The sequence below is a fragment of the Vicugna pacos genome, chromosome 9, assembly GCF_048564905.1.
Source record: "Vicugna pacos chromosome 9, VicPac4, whole genome shotgun sequence".
In the NCBI taxonomy this organism is placed as follows: Eukaryota; Metazoa; Chordata; class Mammalia; order Artiodactyla; family Camelidae; genus Vicugna; species Vicugna pacos.
This window is the reverse complement of record NC_132995.1, coordinates 27,173,247-27,188,611: the sequence shown is the minus strand read 5'-3', so window position 1 is coordinate 27,188,611 and position 15,365 is coordinate 27,173,247. Positions and strand designations below refer to the sequence as shown.

The 15,365-nt window shown below is 51.8% G+C and overlaps 1 protein-coding gene and 1 long non-coding RNA gene across 5 annotated transcripts in view; one reads left to right on the top strand and one right to left on the bottom strand.

Annotated features, from left to right (window-relative positions):
* ZNF423 (zinc finger protein 423) overlaps positions 1–15,365 on the top strand; it is a 330,579-nt gene that overhangs the window by 90,370 nt on the left and 224,844 nt on the right. The window contains exons 2-3 of one of the 4 annotated variants that reach the window (XM_072967323.1): positions 10,748–10,805; positions 11,397–11,517. The exons of 2 other annotated variants lie outside the window; for them this stretch is intronic. The gene's annotated coding sequence lies outside the window, so the exon portion shown is untranslated. The remainder of the gene's footprint in view (positions 1–10,747; positions 10,806–11,396; positions 11,518–15,365) is intronic. One more of the 4 variants, XM_072967321.1, reaches the window with a different exon arrangement.
* Positions 3,149–4,934, bottom strand: LOC140698459 (uncharacterized). The gene is made up of 3 exons (XR_012076250.1): positions 4,540–4,934; positions 4,057–4,420; positions 3,149–3,229 (listed from the first exon to the last, which is right to left on the bottom strand). It is a non-coding gene; the product is annotated as an uncharacterized lncRNA (long non-coding RNA).

The following is a 15,365-nucleotide window of genomic DNA, read 5'->3' as shown; positions in this document are numbered from 1 at the left end:
CATCCTTGTAGCTTATTTTATCCCTAATAGTTTGTACCTCTTACTCCCCTGCCCCTGTATTGCCCCCCTCCTTCCCTCACCCCCCAGCAACCACTAGTTTCCTCTCTGTATCTGTGAGTCTGCTTCTTTTTTGTTATTTTCGACCTCAGAAGTCCCCTCCCTTTTTTGAAAACCACTCATCCCCAACTCACTAAGTCTTGGAAAGCTCTGCTTACAACTGTATGTTTTTTTTACTTAACACTTCTGTACTTTCCAAAGTTTCCTTAATGACTGTATTATATATTTTTTAAATTAAAGTATAGTTGACTTATAATGTATTCGTTTCTGGTGTACAGCAAAGTGATTCAGTTTATACATATATATACATATTCTTTTCCATTACAGGTTACTCCAAGCCATTGAATATAGTTCCCTGTGCTGTACAGTAAGACCTTGTACAACTTTATGCTTTGAGCTCAACAGCCCAAGAGACACCTTACCCACTGTGTCCTCACCTTCTCTGCCCAGATTGCAGTCAGGCTGTGGTTAGCATGTTGGGCCTAAGGGCTTTCCTCCAGCAGTAGCCACCCCTGTTCAGTTTTTACAAGATTATTGTATTTACTCATCTTTTCTGAGTAGAATGCAGCCTCCAGGAGGCACTGAGGCTCAAAAAGGTTAAGAGGATTCAGGGCCGGGGCTGCTACTTTAGGGTCTTTCTGTAGACACATACACCTAAATGCGCACCCAAACACACAGCCACTCTTTGCTTTGCATGTAAGTGTGAACATTGTTCTGTGCCTGAGATGGAAAGCCCAGCTGGAGCCCCCTCTGTCCCCTCCCCTCCCAGTTGGCAGGGCTGTGGGCCTGGCTCTGGTAAGGCCTGCCAGTGGCCAGTTGCCCCTGTGTCTGGCGGGCGCGCTGTGGAGTTTCCATGGTGAGCTCTCCTTTGGGGGCCCCGGGGTGGGACTTTCCATCTGGGTGGAAACCTGACCCGCAGGCCCCGGGAAGGAGGAAATGCCTTCCCCAAATGTGGATAGAGAAAGGACAGAGAGGCAGCCAGCCTGGGATTCCAGCCAGAGCCCCCGACTCCTGCAAAGCCACAGAGCCTGGGGCCCCCAAGGGACCTGGGGCCCAGCTGCCTTGGACCCAGCCCTTAGGGAAGGCACAGCGCAGGCGAGGCCACAGTTACACACTGTGGGATCGCTTTGAGGGGTGGCCACTCTGTGACTCTGCGGTTCCAGCCTTGAGTTTGTGCAAGTCTGTGCTTTTGTTTACAGCCTGTGTCTGCAGAGATCAGGGTCTGCTGGTTGGTAAGTGGCTGGTCAGAATTTGAACTTGGCTCCTTCTGTCCCCAAGGCCCAGGTGCTTTTGCTCTGCTCCCTTGCATCCCTCAAGCAGGCACTTCCATGGGCATTATCTCACTGAATCCTTGAAGTAGCACTTTGACCATAGGTATTATTCTCATTCTTGTTTCCGTATGTGGAAATTGAGCCTCAGAGAGGCTAGGGGTCTTGCCCAACGTCACACAGCAAGTTTGTGGCAGAGCCGCATCGCAGCACAGATCACCAAACCCCTCTCCCCAACCTTGCTGACAGCAATCTGCATCCTGCATACTAGCTCATTTAACTTCTCCCAATTTAGATGCACATTTGCCAAGAAAAGAGGGCAATAACTGTTTAAAGAGAGTTGGCAGTTTCAGTCAATAGGGGCTGCCTGGTCAGCCTGAGATGCAGGTGAGAATCTGATGCTCCCTTAGATGCTGGTCTGCGTGGCCCCTCATGGTACAGGTGACTGTGACTGGGATTTTAAGATGTGTGTCTTCATGCCTCATGCCCGACATAGGAGCCAACATCCAGCCAGCACCCTCATGTGTGTCCTTAGCCACGGCAGCTGTATCTCAAGGCAGGTGGTGTTTTTGCCTCATAGGCTAACTTTAGAGCCTAGCACCCCCCTTTCTCTTCCCCACCCCACCCCCAAGCTAGGACCCCACCCAGGGAGCAGAGATAGGTCCGAGTCTGACCTGCAGGTTTGTGAAGGGACCACTAGGTGAGGGTGGGGCATGGACCAGTGTGCAAGGGCAGCCTGTGTGGCTGGTGCTGAATTGTCTCTGTCGTGGGTGTTATCCTTGGTTCTCCGAGCACCATCCCCAGCCTAGGCCCCCAGGCCTGACCCACTGGGAGATGCCTGCCTGGGCTGTAGCAGAGTTTCCCTAAAAGGAGCTTGTCTGGTGTCAGGGGGAAATTGGCCAGCCTGCTCCTCAACAGCTGGCCAGCATCCTCCATCCCTGGTCTTGGGGAGGGAAGGGTGGGTGGGCATCTGGCCTCCTGCTGCTGGGGGAAGGGCCCTTGTCCTCCTGCTCTGCAGCACACTGACCTCCAGGGCTCAGGGCAAGGTCTGGGGATGGCAGATGAAGGGGAAGCTTGGCGAGTCCTGAACGGCAGGAGCACTAGACTGGGAGTCCGGAGCTCCATGCTCTGGGCCCAGCTCTGTGGCTGGCCAGATTCAGGAGCCTGCAGCAGCCTGGGAGGTCACAGTGCCCTGAGGCAGGTGGTCCTGTGGAGGGTCTCACTGGAGCATTTTTCTGGGAGAGTCGATATAGGCGGAGAATTTTGAGTCTTCAGAAACAGTCCCTTACAGAGGTCTCTTCCTTTGTGTCCTGCATCCTCATTCCAACCCCATGCCTTTTCTTGGGCTCTGTCCCCCTCCCACAATGCCCTCTCTCCTCCCCTGCCACCTACCCCAAAGCTGTGTGTCCTTTAAGGCCCAGCGCCATGACTGCCCTCTGTGAGCCCTTTGCACGTGTGTCTCCTGGGGGCCTGCCCTTTCCATGAACTCCCATCCTGCCCTTTGGAGTCTCTGAAGGACCACGTGCTGGCCTGTCCCTTTTCCTTAACTGTTCAGAAGCTCCATCTCCACGTCACCATGGACGCTTTCTCTCCCTTCCGGCCCCTAGTAATCCAGCATGAGGCTCAAGCTGTGCTTTATTCACTGATGGACAATTTCACAGAACATGTATGACCAGGAAGTTCTACTGAATGTCTGAGCACCTTCTCGGTTGCTGCTGGGTGAGCCTCAATGCTGGTGTTGCAGGACCACTCCTTGATGACCAGTGATGTCCGTGAGCCTGAGCCACCACTGGCAAAGTCCCGACAGGCTTCATTCTGTCAGTCACAAATGTTATCAAACACCTACTGAGTGCTGGGCACTGTTGTAGATGGTGAACGGGGCGAACAGGGTTCCTGCTGTGAGCCTAGTGGGGAAGATGATGCCAGCAAAGTAAACCAAGAAATACATAATGTGTTTTCATGGGGCGGGGACCAGCAGGGTGGCCAGGTAGAGAGAGATGGCGGGGCGGTCAGAGAGGCCTCTTCCGAGGAGGGGGCGTTTGAGCAGAGAGGGAGTGAGCCGTGCAGAGGGTTGGGAGCAGGGTTGCAGACGTTCCCCACCGTGGGAATGAGCTGGGCTTTTTGAAGGACAGAAGAAGGAAAGTAACACCACTGTGGCTGGAATAGAGTGAACCAGGGGCAGTGGGGCAAGAGGTGAGGTTAGGGAAGTGAGCAGGGAGGCAGGTAGCATCGAGCCATGGTGAGCACTGTGGATTCCATTCTGCATTGAAGGGGAGTTGGGCCAGAGGTGAGGAGGGACCCCTTCAGCTGCGTGCGGGCAGTAGGGAGGCCGACAGGCGCCCTCATCCAGGTGAGAGGTGGCGGGGCTGGGACCAAAGGCAGGAGGTTGAAGAGCTGGGATTGGGAATTTCTTTTGGAGGTAGGTCCAGCAGCTTTTGCTGCTGGATTGGGTGCTGGGGATGAGGAAAGGAGGGGAAACACGAATGACTGCAAGGCTTCTGGCCGAGCAGCTGGGTGGCTGGAGGGGTCCTTCAGGGTGATGGGAGTCCCGGGAGGAGCCGCTCTGGTGCAGGTGGTGGCCGTGGGCTTAAGACTTGGGTTGTGGCCATACGTTTGAGATGCTTCTTAGGTGGTGATGGGCATTTGAATGTGCTGTGATCTGGGGGAGGCAGAGGCTGGGGATGTATTCAGGTGGGTCATTGGCATTTAGAGCTGGGATAGATGTACCTACCAGGGGAGTGAGCCCAGACCGAACAGAGGAGTTGAGGTCTGCATCCAGGGAGGCATCAGTATTAAAGGTTGGGATGAGGAGGAGAGACTGAGACGACAGGTGAGTGGTCCGGGAGGTAGGAGGAAACCCAGGAGAGAGCAGGGTCCTCAAAACCCAATGAAGAAAGTTTTTCAGGAAGGACTGAGTCACCAGGCAGTTTCAAAGCTTTCCAAAGTGGGGTCCTATGGCCTTGCTGGGACCAGCTCTTCGCAGAGACGTGGTCAAGTTGCTGGAGATTAGTGCGAATGGGAAGGAAGACCAGCCTCTCCGCTCTCATGCTTGGTGGGAGCCAGAGCTGATAAAGCAGCCTTTGCTCAAAGCCATTCTGGGGCGAGAAGAGATGGGGTTCAGGGGTTAATGAAATGAACTCTCGTCTGCAGACTGGCCCATCTTGGGGGTGTCTGCGCCAAGCCCCTCTTCTTGGCTCCCGCTCGGGAAACGTACCCGCGGCTAGACCAGGGGTTGTGTCTGGGAGCGGCAGACTGTCCGTGGCGGAGTCCAGCTGTGAGCGAGCCCTCAGCGCTGAAATTGCCAGCCTCGCGCAGCCCAGAGCCAGCCCGCGGAAGTGGGCCAGCCGCACCTCCGTACAGGATTAGAGGGATGTGTAATGGATTAAAGATCAAAAATGTTAATTAAGAAATGGTCTTTTCTAATAAGATGCCTTCAAGGGCACAGGCCTGAAAAGGAGGGGATTTCTCATTTTGGCAACACGGTTTCTGTTGTAATGAAATTGGTTCACAGACAGTGGGGAGGACCCGACGTAAGTCTCCTTTTAAAGACATCTCCATCCAAATTAATTAGCAATAAAAAACGGAGGGCCGAGTGTCAGGCTGGCAGGCAAGCATTGTGTGGTGGCTTGGCAGGAAGACTGCATGGACTTCAGAGAATTCTATCTGTATCCTGGTGCAGCTGGAATGTAGTATCTAGGGGCACATTCCGGGGAGCCTAGTGGGGTCTGTCTCTGGGGTCAAGGGATGAGGCCTGGTTGGATGCTAGGTCTAACTTGATGGAAATTTGCTGTGTGACTTTTAGCTGTCCATGCACCTCTCTGATCATTCCTGAAGCCTCCTCTCTTATCAGTTATGGATGACAACGAGTCCTCTCCTATCTGCCTCCATGGTCTGTTGGATCAGATGATTCTTAGATATGCGTGATTTGAAAACTCTAAACTCTCTTTGTGAATCAATGAGATTATTGCTAAGGAATGGTTTGGTCTTTGTGTACCTGATCCAGCCTTAGCCCACTCTGTTCTGCTTTCCCAGGTCACATTTTGTTCACCCATTCATTGGTTGGTAGTGAGCTGGACTGTGAAGTCCCCTAGGTTGTTTGCATGTCTCAGAAAGGCACCATAGCCTCATGGTTAAGAACTGGGCTCTAGAGTTTGCCAGGTCATAAATTTGAATCAAAGCTTTGCCTCCCTCCTGGGGACCTTGGCTTATTTGACTTCTATGAGCATTAGTTTCCTCATCTGTAAAATGGGAAATGCTAGGCCCCTGTGAGCCTCCGTCCTCTGGTCTGGACGCCAGGACAGCCTCACGGTGTTTAGGAAGTATGCACGGAGTCTGTGCACCTGTGAAGGGCTGTCCACAGGCTTTTGTGTGGGGAGTTCTGTCCCAGCACCTGTGGGCTTCGTGTAGCCAGGGGTGAGGGGAGGCCTGGGGAGGGGCGGGTGCATGTCCCCCATGAATTTTTGTCTTATATTAATATCACGACTTCTGCTTTAGGTTTTATTGCATCTGCCTGCTTCTTCTCAGCATTCTACTTTTTTTTTCCCAATGAAATTTTTAAAAATTATGGTAAAATATAAATAACATAAAATTTACCATCTTAACCGTTGTCAAATGTACAGGTCAGTGGCATTAAGAACATCCCCATGGTTGTGTAGTCATGACCACCATCCATCTCCAGGATTCTTTTCGTCTTCCCAAACGGAAATCTTCCCCCCATTAAACATTAACTTCACATTCCCCGCTCCCCCCAGCCCGGGCAGCCACCCTTCGACTTTGGGAATTTGCCTCGTGTGAGTGGAATCAAACAGTATTGGTTCTTTAGTGTCTGGATTATTTCACTTAGGTGTGTCCTCACAGCTCCATCCATGTGGTAGCATGTGTCAAAACTGCCTTCCTTTTTAGGGCTGAATAATGAACTGTTGTTTGTATACACCACATTTTTTTCATCCGTTCCATCTGTCGATGGAGATGTGCTTTGCTTAATTTTTTGGAAAAACTGCCAGACAATTTCACCATTTTACAACACCCTCATCTAAAGCTCTGTCTGCTGGCAGACTGAGAAGGAACCTGGAGGGCGTGGACTTTTCTTGTCCCCTCCTGGATAAAGGACTTCAGTGGCAAGAGGCTTGTCGGTGTGGCTTTCGGGGTGAGGGGGTGGTGTGGTTCCTCGGGGGAGTGGAGAGCCCTGGCCTCCCACCTGCCACGGTCCCACCACGGGCTCTGGTGACCCAGAGACGCTGTGCCTCCTGCCTTCCCCGTGCCCGGCTTAGGCTGGTTGTCTCAGCACCAGTGGCGCTCGGAGGAGAGAGGGAGCTCTCTGCTCAGTGAAGTTTGGCTGCCACATGCGGTAATGGAAATGCTTTAAACCTCAAACCAGCAGCCGGACAAATGGCAGGACAGAAATAATGGGATGAGCTGCCCTGTGGTTGAATGTCTGCCCTTAGTGACACTGATGGGGTAGAAAAAGGACAGGATTGGACCTGACCTTTAAGAAAGCAAACCTTAAAAGTATCAACACAGCAATGAGGACAAATGCCGGATCTGAGACGTACCGTTTAGTGAAAGAAGCCAGACACGAGAGAGTGGGCTGTGTGCGTCCATTTATGTCTCGTTCAGAGCTGGGCAAAGTGATGTCTGGTGACAGAGGTCGGGCCATCTCGGGGAGGGGCTGGGAGGGGGCCTGTGGGGCCTGCGGATACTGGGAGGTTCTGTGAAAACTCGCTACCCAGCTTGCTTAAGATTGGAGCACTTTACTGCATTTTAGTTCAGTCTTAATCAAAAAGGGGCATGAAAAGAAACACAGGAAACAAAACCTCTTCGTTTTGGGGATATGGAGGTTGTAGGTGCTTTACGTAGCTCACTTCCCCCTGAATTATTAGTGTAATATATTCCCAGACCCACTGTTGGGCTCTGCCCAGCCAGCTTTTCAGACTGACGGCGAAGATGAGAACCACGGGTCAACACAGGCTGTTTCCGAGGGTGGCGGGCACAGGGCGACCTGCGTGTCCCTTTGACGTCCATCGTGACAGAGGAGGGGGCAGCGAGCCCTTCACTCTCCCCCATCACACTTGGAAAGTAAGGTTCAGGCCTTATGCCAGGGAAATTGTTCTAGAAAGTTATCCAGTTTGCCCATCTTGTCTCCTCCTTCCTGGCCTGGCCTTGGGCGAATTGCTAGGCCCCTGTGAGCCTCTGTCCTCTGGTCTGGATGCCAGGACAACCTCACAGTGTTTGGGAAGTGTGCACGGAGTCTGTGCATCTGTGAAGGGCTGTCCACAGGCTTTTGTGTGGGGAGTTCTGTCCCAGCACCTGTGGGCCTCGTGCAGCCAGGGGTGAGGGGAGGCGTGGGGTGGGGGCCGCTTCCCATGGGGGGATTTCGACTCACAGATATGTCCCAACACAACTGGCAGTGACACCTGCACTGCACCTGCCGGACAGAGTCTGGGCACTGAAGGCTGTTTCTGGATCTCAGCTCCTTTGCTGAGTCCCTTCTAAATAGGAATTTCTCCCTTTATTCATTCCCTCTTTAAACCGTACTTGAACACTGTGACTGTGCTTCTGGGTGGGGGCTGTGCCATGATGAACACTGTTTGAAACTAGCCAGTTAGTGGGAAGAGAGGAGGGAGGGACTGAAGAGGGAGGAGTATCTTTTCAGCACCCAGTGTGTGCCCAGCTGAGCGCCAGGGGTTTCTGTACGCACGTTGCCCATTTAATCTGCACGATAAGCAGGTTATTATCGCTCCCGCTTTACAAGGGTGGAAACGGGGAGTCAGTTGGGCTAAGTGTTTGCTGCTCAAAGTGTGGTCCACGGACCTGCATCATCTGGCAGCTGATTCGAAATGGAGAATCTCGGGGCCCTCCCCAGACCTGCTGAATCAGACTTGGCCTCTGAACCAGATCAGAGGAGATCTGTGTGCACATTCAAGGCCCATGGCGGCAAAGTGTGAGGAAGCTGAGGACAAACCCAGGTTTGCTTTCCTCTAAAGCACGCCCTCTTTAGTAATGATAACGCAGTCGGAAGGAAGCTCTTCTCAGTGATAGCACCCAGTGCTGCACTGAGCACTTTCCACAGTGGTTTATCGCATTTAATTCCCCAGTAGCCCTCTAACTTAGGCACCACTGTCATCGGCTCCCTTTTACTGTTGAGGAAATCAGGACGTGGGGATCTGGGGGAGATGACTCTTGGTGGAAGCAGCAGATGTGGCAGCTGCTTTGGGAAGAAGTTGGTGTGGGTGGGAGACCCTGGACACTTCCCAGGAGGTGCTGCCTGCCTCCCAGTTAGGGAGACTTTCTGGCTTTTCCTTCAACAATCAGCTGTGTCCTCTCTTCCAAGAAGCCCTCCTTGATTTCCCCTCACAGTTCACAGTCCCCTCCTGTGCTCCCATCACCCCCTGTTCATTTTCTGCCTTCACCTTCATCCCATGGTCTGGTTTGTGCCTCTCTTTGCTAGATGAGGAGGTCCTTGATGGAAGGACCATGTCTTGGTCATCTTTGTATCCTTTATCCTTAAAGCTGTCTTTTTCTTTTTTTCCATTCATTTATTTTATAAGAACGTGTGCTGAGCCCTGGCTTAGACACTGATGGTTCCATGGTAAGCAAGTAAGGCAGGTGTGGTTCCTGATTCCTGGAATGTAATAGAGAGGAAAGCCCTTGTGGAAGGGTGGCTTATTCATTCATTCAGCAAACACCAGGTTCCGGCGTTACAGTGTAAGCAAGTCAGAAGTGATCCTGGCCCTTATGGAGCTTATGACCCAGCGGGGCATCTGTGCAAGAAATATCTCTGTATAGACTCGGTACAGTGAAGAGAACAGGGTTAAGGGGCGGGTTGTCCCTGGGCTCCAGGCTCTGCTGGGGCAGCTTCCCTGAGGCCTGAAGGGGGACATGGAGGGGATGCTTGGCCCCCTCAACTCATTCAAAACCAATAGCACTTCTAGAGTTTGGGGAATCTTAATTCCAAATGAGCACAGGGACAGAAAACAGGAAAGTTTGGTGTGTGACAAACGTGGATGTGTCTGCAAAAGTGCCATTCCCTGCTTTAAAACAGCCATTACCCAGCAGAGCTTATGCTGGATGGAGAACTTCCAGGAGACACGGGCCGGCCAGTCTGCCTGGTCCCACAGGGTTGCCTGCGGCACCTGGTCTGTAAGCCGACCCTCGGCTGCCTTCACATTACCCTCCGGCCATTTGCTGGCCGTTGGGTTGCAGCACCTCCACAGTATAGCAAGCTTTCCTTTTATTATTTTTTGACCTGTTTTATTGTGAGATGAAACAGATGCAGACACCCCACAAAACAAACTTGAACTTAGTGAATTCTTATAAGGTAGGACGTCATTGAAACCACCTCCCAGGGCTAGAGAACTTTGCCAGGCACCCCAGAAGCCCCCTCCGTGCTTTCCATTCCAGCCATAGCCCCCTCCTCCTTCCAGAGGTAACCACTCACCTGATTTATGGCAATCACTTCCTTGCATTTCTTTCAAGTCCTATCACCTAAGCATGCAGGGTGCCATTAAAATTTAGACTTGGGATGTCATTCTTTAAGGAGTATGAGGGCAGAGTAAGTTTTGAAAGAATAATTATTTTAAACATCCTTTAAAACAAATCCATGAAGTGGATCCTTCTGATGTTCAGGCTCCTGGATAAACCATTTTCCACTGTTAGCAGATGAAGGTGGAGCAAGAACATTCTAATGCTTGCTGCGTAGCAGGAGTCCTCTCAGGGTTTGACAAGTGCCTAGACAAGCCTCTGAGGTTTTGCGGTCATCAAGGGGAGAGGTGATGCAGTACTGAACCAGGGTGATGATGGCTGCAATGGACCAGCTGGTGACCGGTTCCGAGCGAGGAGTCGTCCATCCTTTTTTTCTTTACTTGTCATTTGTAACATATTTCCCCTTCTAAGCATTTGGGGAAATTAATTTTCGGGCACCTGCCATCACAGGTAAACCTGAGTTTTGCTGTTGGGGCATCCAGGGTGCGTGCGTGTGTGTCTTTGAGACCATTCTTCATCAGAATTGATGGCAAGGGTGTTTCCTGTGAGTCAGGCTCCTCACCACTCCCCCCTAGGGGGGATTTGCGGGCAGGTGGTCACGTGTCTGGCTTGGTTTGAGTTCCCAATGTCCCAATAACTTGTGGAACTGTGTCGGATTGTAGAAGTTACAGGTGTGAGTTCTGTGGGATTGGGCTATGGTGATTTAAAAATGCCAGGTAATTAAACAGCGTTAACCTCTGACACGGGCCACGGAGACCTCAGCATGCAGGGGCCCCTCATGTCCTGGAAATTTACTTCAAGCAAGTGGATGACAAAGCCATCCTCTTAACAGGGGCTGGTCTCCCTGTTCACCTCACAGACATTTGCAGAGCCCCTTCCCTGGTGCAGGGCAGGTGGTGGTGATTATGTGGACACCTTACAAAGGGCTCCTTTTGCTACAGGTTCATGAACTCTCAAGCGAGGGTACATAGGAGAACATGGGAGACGTTCACGCAGCAGGTCAGTAAGCTGAGTGAGTGGTAAGCATCACAAACCCACGGAATCCTCAGTGTGATATTGAAAGGCAAGGAGAATGTGATTTTTGAGATTAGAAATTCTTGGCCTTGCTTATTGACACACATTGATGCAAAGTCTGTTTTGTAGTGGCATGGAGCACACAGGGGTGCTGGATTTGGTCCCTCTCCTTGAAGGGCCATGTGTACCTTGCCCCATGCTGCACGTCTAAGGGGAAAGAGATAACTGTCATTGTACTGTGTGGCAAGTAATTTAGAGGAAGATCTAAACACCCAAGCATGAGTTTATTGTGTGTTGATGACACGGAATGAGAATTCTCCCCTGCCTCACTCTGGAGTCTAGAGCTGTGCCGTCTTTCATCAGGACTTAGGCTTTCAAAAAGTCCCACGTGCTTTAGAAAAAAACTCGAGTAATTAAGCAGCTGCATGGATGTGGGTTCTGAAGCCTGTTCATGTTTATGCCCCCCCACCCCCATCTCACTAGGGACTTGTTGCCAGAGGTGCTCACAAGTATCCAAACTCAAGACAGGTGTTGTCCCCATGTTCCTAACCTATCCGTGCCCCCTTCCCTCCATAGAGTCCATTGTCCGGCAGTGCCCTGGGAGGTGGTGACTGTCGCAACCACCTCCCTCCCCTGGAGGTGTGCCAGCTGGCTCTGGACAGCCCTTGAGGGATGCTGGAGGGGTGGTCTTGACCAGGTAAGAGCTGGGCTGGATAAGATGGTCTCTGAGGTTTCTTCCAACTTGAAGCTTCCCTGGAGGGAAGGGTAGGGACCTCCTGAGCCAATACCTGGAGGGGAGATGACCCTGAGAGATGGTGGCACCCAGAATGGGCAGTGACTGTGCAGACGCTCCTGGCCTTGGCCACGTGTGGGACGGGTGAGGAGCTTGCCTGATTCTGCATATTTCAGGCAGGGTCTAGCCTCCCGCAAGGCTGTCCTCTAAAGACTTAATTACCATATTGCTTTAATTCTAAGACGTGTATTTTATCATAATCTAACATTTCTGACATCGGGGGGTACTTTAATGTCCATGTGTATGTCTAATAAAATAACCCCCCCCAAAAAACTGTCATGAAATTCGTGAGTGTCATGCATTTGGTGGCCTCTTGGACCCGGGGGGCTGTAGTAACTGGTGGTGGACGCCCTTGCCTGATCTCACTGCTTCCTGGAAACCAGGTTCTTTTAAGAACCTAGGACTGCCAGGATGTGAACACCTAGCCCCAGACCTGCGTGCTTCTAGCCCTGACATCCCCGGCCTCTTTTTTGCCCAGACAGAGCTGCACACACACGGACAGAGGCAGCAGTCAGCAACAGGCAGCAAGTCTGTTCAGAAAACCCTGGACGTCTAGTCTCCGCTGTGGGCTCTGCCCAGCTCTCATTTTAAATGCTGCATCTGCTTTTCCTCCCTCCCTCCTTCACCCACCCTCCAGTGCCTCCCTGTTTGGCTCCTCTGCCCTTATTCCTGCCTCAACTGGCCACTCCCCGAATTCCTTTCCCATCATCCTCACCTCCTCCGAGGCAGGCCTCTTCATGGTTCCACTTCTGATGCACCGAGTGCCTAGACTGGGCCTGGCCGGGGGCTGGCTCTCCTGGAACACTCGTTGGCTGATAAACTGATGTAACTACAGCTCAGAACTGAGAACTTCCAGGCATTTTATTGCTGTCAGCATCTGGGCAACATGGCTCGAGGATTAAAGAGTTACAGAAGAGACTGAACTCTAAGAATGGCTAATTATTATTATTATTAATTATTATTATTATTATTATTATTATTAACCAACTGCAATTTACAAAGGGTACGTCGAGGGAAGGAGTTACGAAGAGCACACCCTCTAAAGGAGGGTTAATTAGAAGTCTTCCCGACAGCTAGTGCTTCATCAGCAACAGAACAGCATGTAAATAAATCTAATTTCCCTCCGACTCAACTCGTCACAAGCTTAATTACAGCAGCCACAATGTGTGCATGTGTGTGTTTTTTTCATTAGTGAAAGAGGGTCATTATTAGCTATGTCTGGTAAGAATTATGATGAAGAGCCTGGTTCCACCCTCGATAGGTGTCCTCAGAGAGCAGAGAGGAACTTTCCCTGTGAACTAAAGAGTTTCCAATTAAGGTGGCTTGGAGGAAGCAGGAAGTGGCAACGCAAATTAGAAAAAGATTACAGACTGGGAAAAAGCAGGCGAGCACGCTGGCTTGGGGAAGGGTTCTGGGAACCTCGGTTAATTTCTGTTTGGAGGAAGAGTTCCTTCTGGGGGCCAGACCCTCTTTCCCCGACATTGTCACTTGCCTGGCCCGAAATCTTGGGTCTCCCAAGACCCCTCTGGGGTTTCTCTCACATTCTCCAGAGAGCTGAAAATGAGACTCTCACTTGGGGAGGATGGGGCTTGACCACTTCTCCCCACCTCTTTTAGATGGCTTTTCACACTCCACCCCCCACCCCACTGCAGAGAAAAGCAGGGGAGAGCACACTGTCACCGCCAGGAAGACTGCTGCACTGGACCACTGCTGCAGTGAGCGTATTGTTCTAGAAATAAATAGCTGAAAACCCAGAGTCAGAAATTAGTTAACACAAAGGAAGTCGAACCCTACATAGGCTGAGTTCCAACTGTCTGCAGGAAGTGCCCTGCCCAGGGGGCCCTTTGAGGGAGGATTTAAGTCCATTCCGCCTGGCACTCAACTCACAATGTTGGCAAAAAAAAAGTTTTTTCTTTCCTTCCGACCCCTGCCCACACCCTCTCCAGCCCCCGTAATAATTACATCTCTCATTAAGCATCATAAGGGGCTGCACTTTGTGGTGCTAATAATAAATCTCTAATTATCCAGAAATTAAGGCAGCTGTCCGAACTTCGAGCACATGTGTCCTGGCCCCACAGACAGTGTCTGTTCTCGGCTGCCCAGTGGTGGCCACAGGGGCTGGCTGTCCCCCGGAACTGAGCAGAGGGCAGATTCAGCAGCTCTTCGAATAGGAGAGAGCCTGGAAGCCCCCATCATTTAAGACCTTCCTAGTGTCAGCAGTCCCCAGCATGTTTTCTTCTAGGCTCTGCTTGAATGCCTCCAGGGATGGGAGGCTCATCTCCTTATAAAGCAGCCTGGACCCTTGTGGCAGCCCCAGTCATCACATTTATGGAGCACTTACTGAATGCCAATAGTTACTTAATTAAGCAAACATTATTGAGAACCTTCTCTAGGCCAAGCATTAACCAGTGACCCTGGAGCTTATGTTGGATTGGGTGTCAGGAGACAATAAACAATAAAAGCAAGAAGGTCCTGAGTGCCAAGGGAACTAAAAGTAGACAGGGTGTGGGGTGAAGGATGCCATGTCACTGTCCTGTTGGACAAGGAGAAGGTGTGAAACCAGACTTCTGGCCCTGTCTTTATAAAGCCCGATCGGACCTGTCCCAACCACTCATGCTGACCTTCCCATTCCTTGAGCCCTTCAGGCTCGCTCCAGCCCCAGGGTCTGGAAAACCCTTCCTGCTCTCTCTCTGTGCCTCTTCGTCATGTCACTTAAATGTTCACGCAAATGCCTTGCCCCGCGCCACACTGTCCCCCCATCCCCGGGAGAGGCCCTTCGGACCGCCCTAGCTAAAGTTGCCTCTGCCCATCTTCACTTCCACCCTGCTGTAATTCTCTCCTTGCATTATCACTGCCTGAGATTTTACTCTGAGATTCTGATATTTTATTCCCTGTGAGCTAGCAGTGTTTGTCCGTTCTGTTGACGGCTGTGTCCCCAGCCTGAGGACACCGCCTGGTGCATGGCAGGCCCACAGTCATGATTCGCTGAGAGGATGAGGACATGTGAGGCCCACATTGGCTCTCTCTGTACCTCCTGCCATCCTCCTGACAGCCTCCTGCACAGCTGTTCTCCCACTTTACAGGGCAAGAGACTGAGGTTCAGAAAGATTAAATCATTAGCCTACGGTCGCACAGCTCACGAGCTGTGAAGCAGGGGTGCATCTCCAGCTTGTTGAAGTCAGGCCCACGCTCTCAGGCCTTGTGGTGGACTGGGGCAGTTCTTCTCCCCCTGGTTGGCCCCATGGGACCTGGTTCATGGGACCTGGATCTCCCAGAACAAGCCTGCTCTTCTGTGGTCTGAGGACAGTTTTCCTGCCTTCCTCCCTGTTCCCCTTTTTAAAGGACAGGATGCTTGGAGAGATATCCACGGCTAGATTTCCCTGAAGACGGTGCCAATGTCAGAGGTGGGGACGGTTCTGGTGGGGACTCCCAGGCCCTTGAATCTTTCAAGCAGGTGGTGCCGGGACTGGGGCTGGGAAGGCCGGGACCAGCTGTGCAGGCAGGAGCCAGCATTGCAGCTCCTCCTGCAGGGCTGCTGGATGTCCATCAGGCCTGAGCCTGGCAGGGGTGGGGATCGGGGTTGGGCCACTGATGTGGTCCCCCTTGTGTGCAGTTGTTGGCCAGGGTTCATGGAAGCTGGGTAATGCACTAGGCCACCTGTTTCAAATTCCTTTCCTGGGCTAGGTCACTGCTACAGTGGCCCAGATTCTTAGATTCCTGGGCCAGTGACTCTTGGACAGGGTGGGTGATGT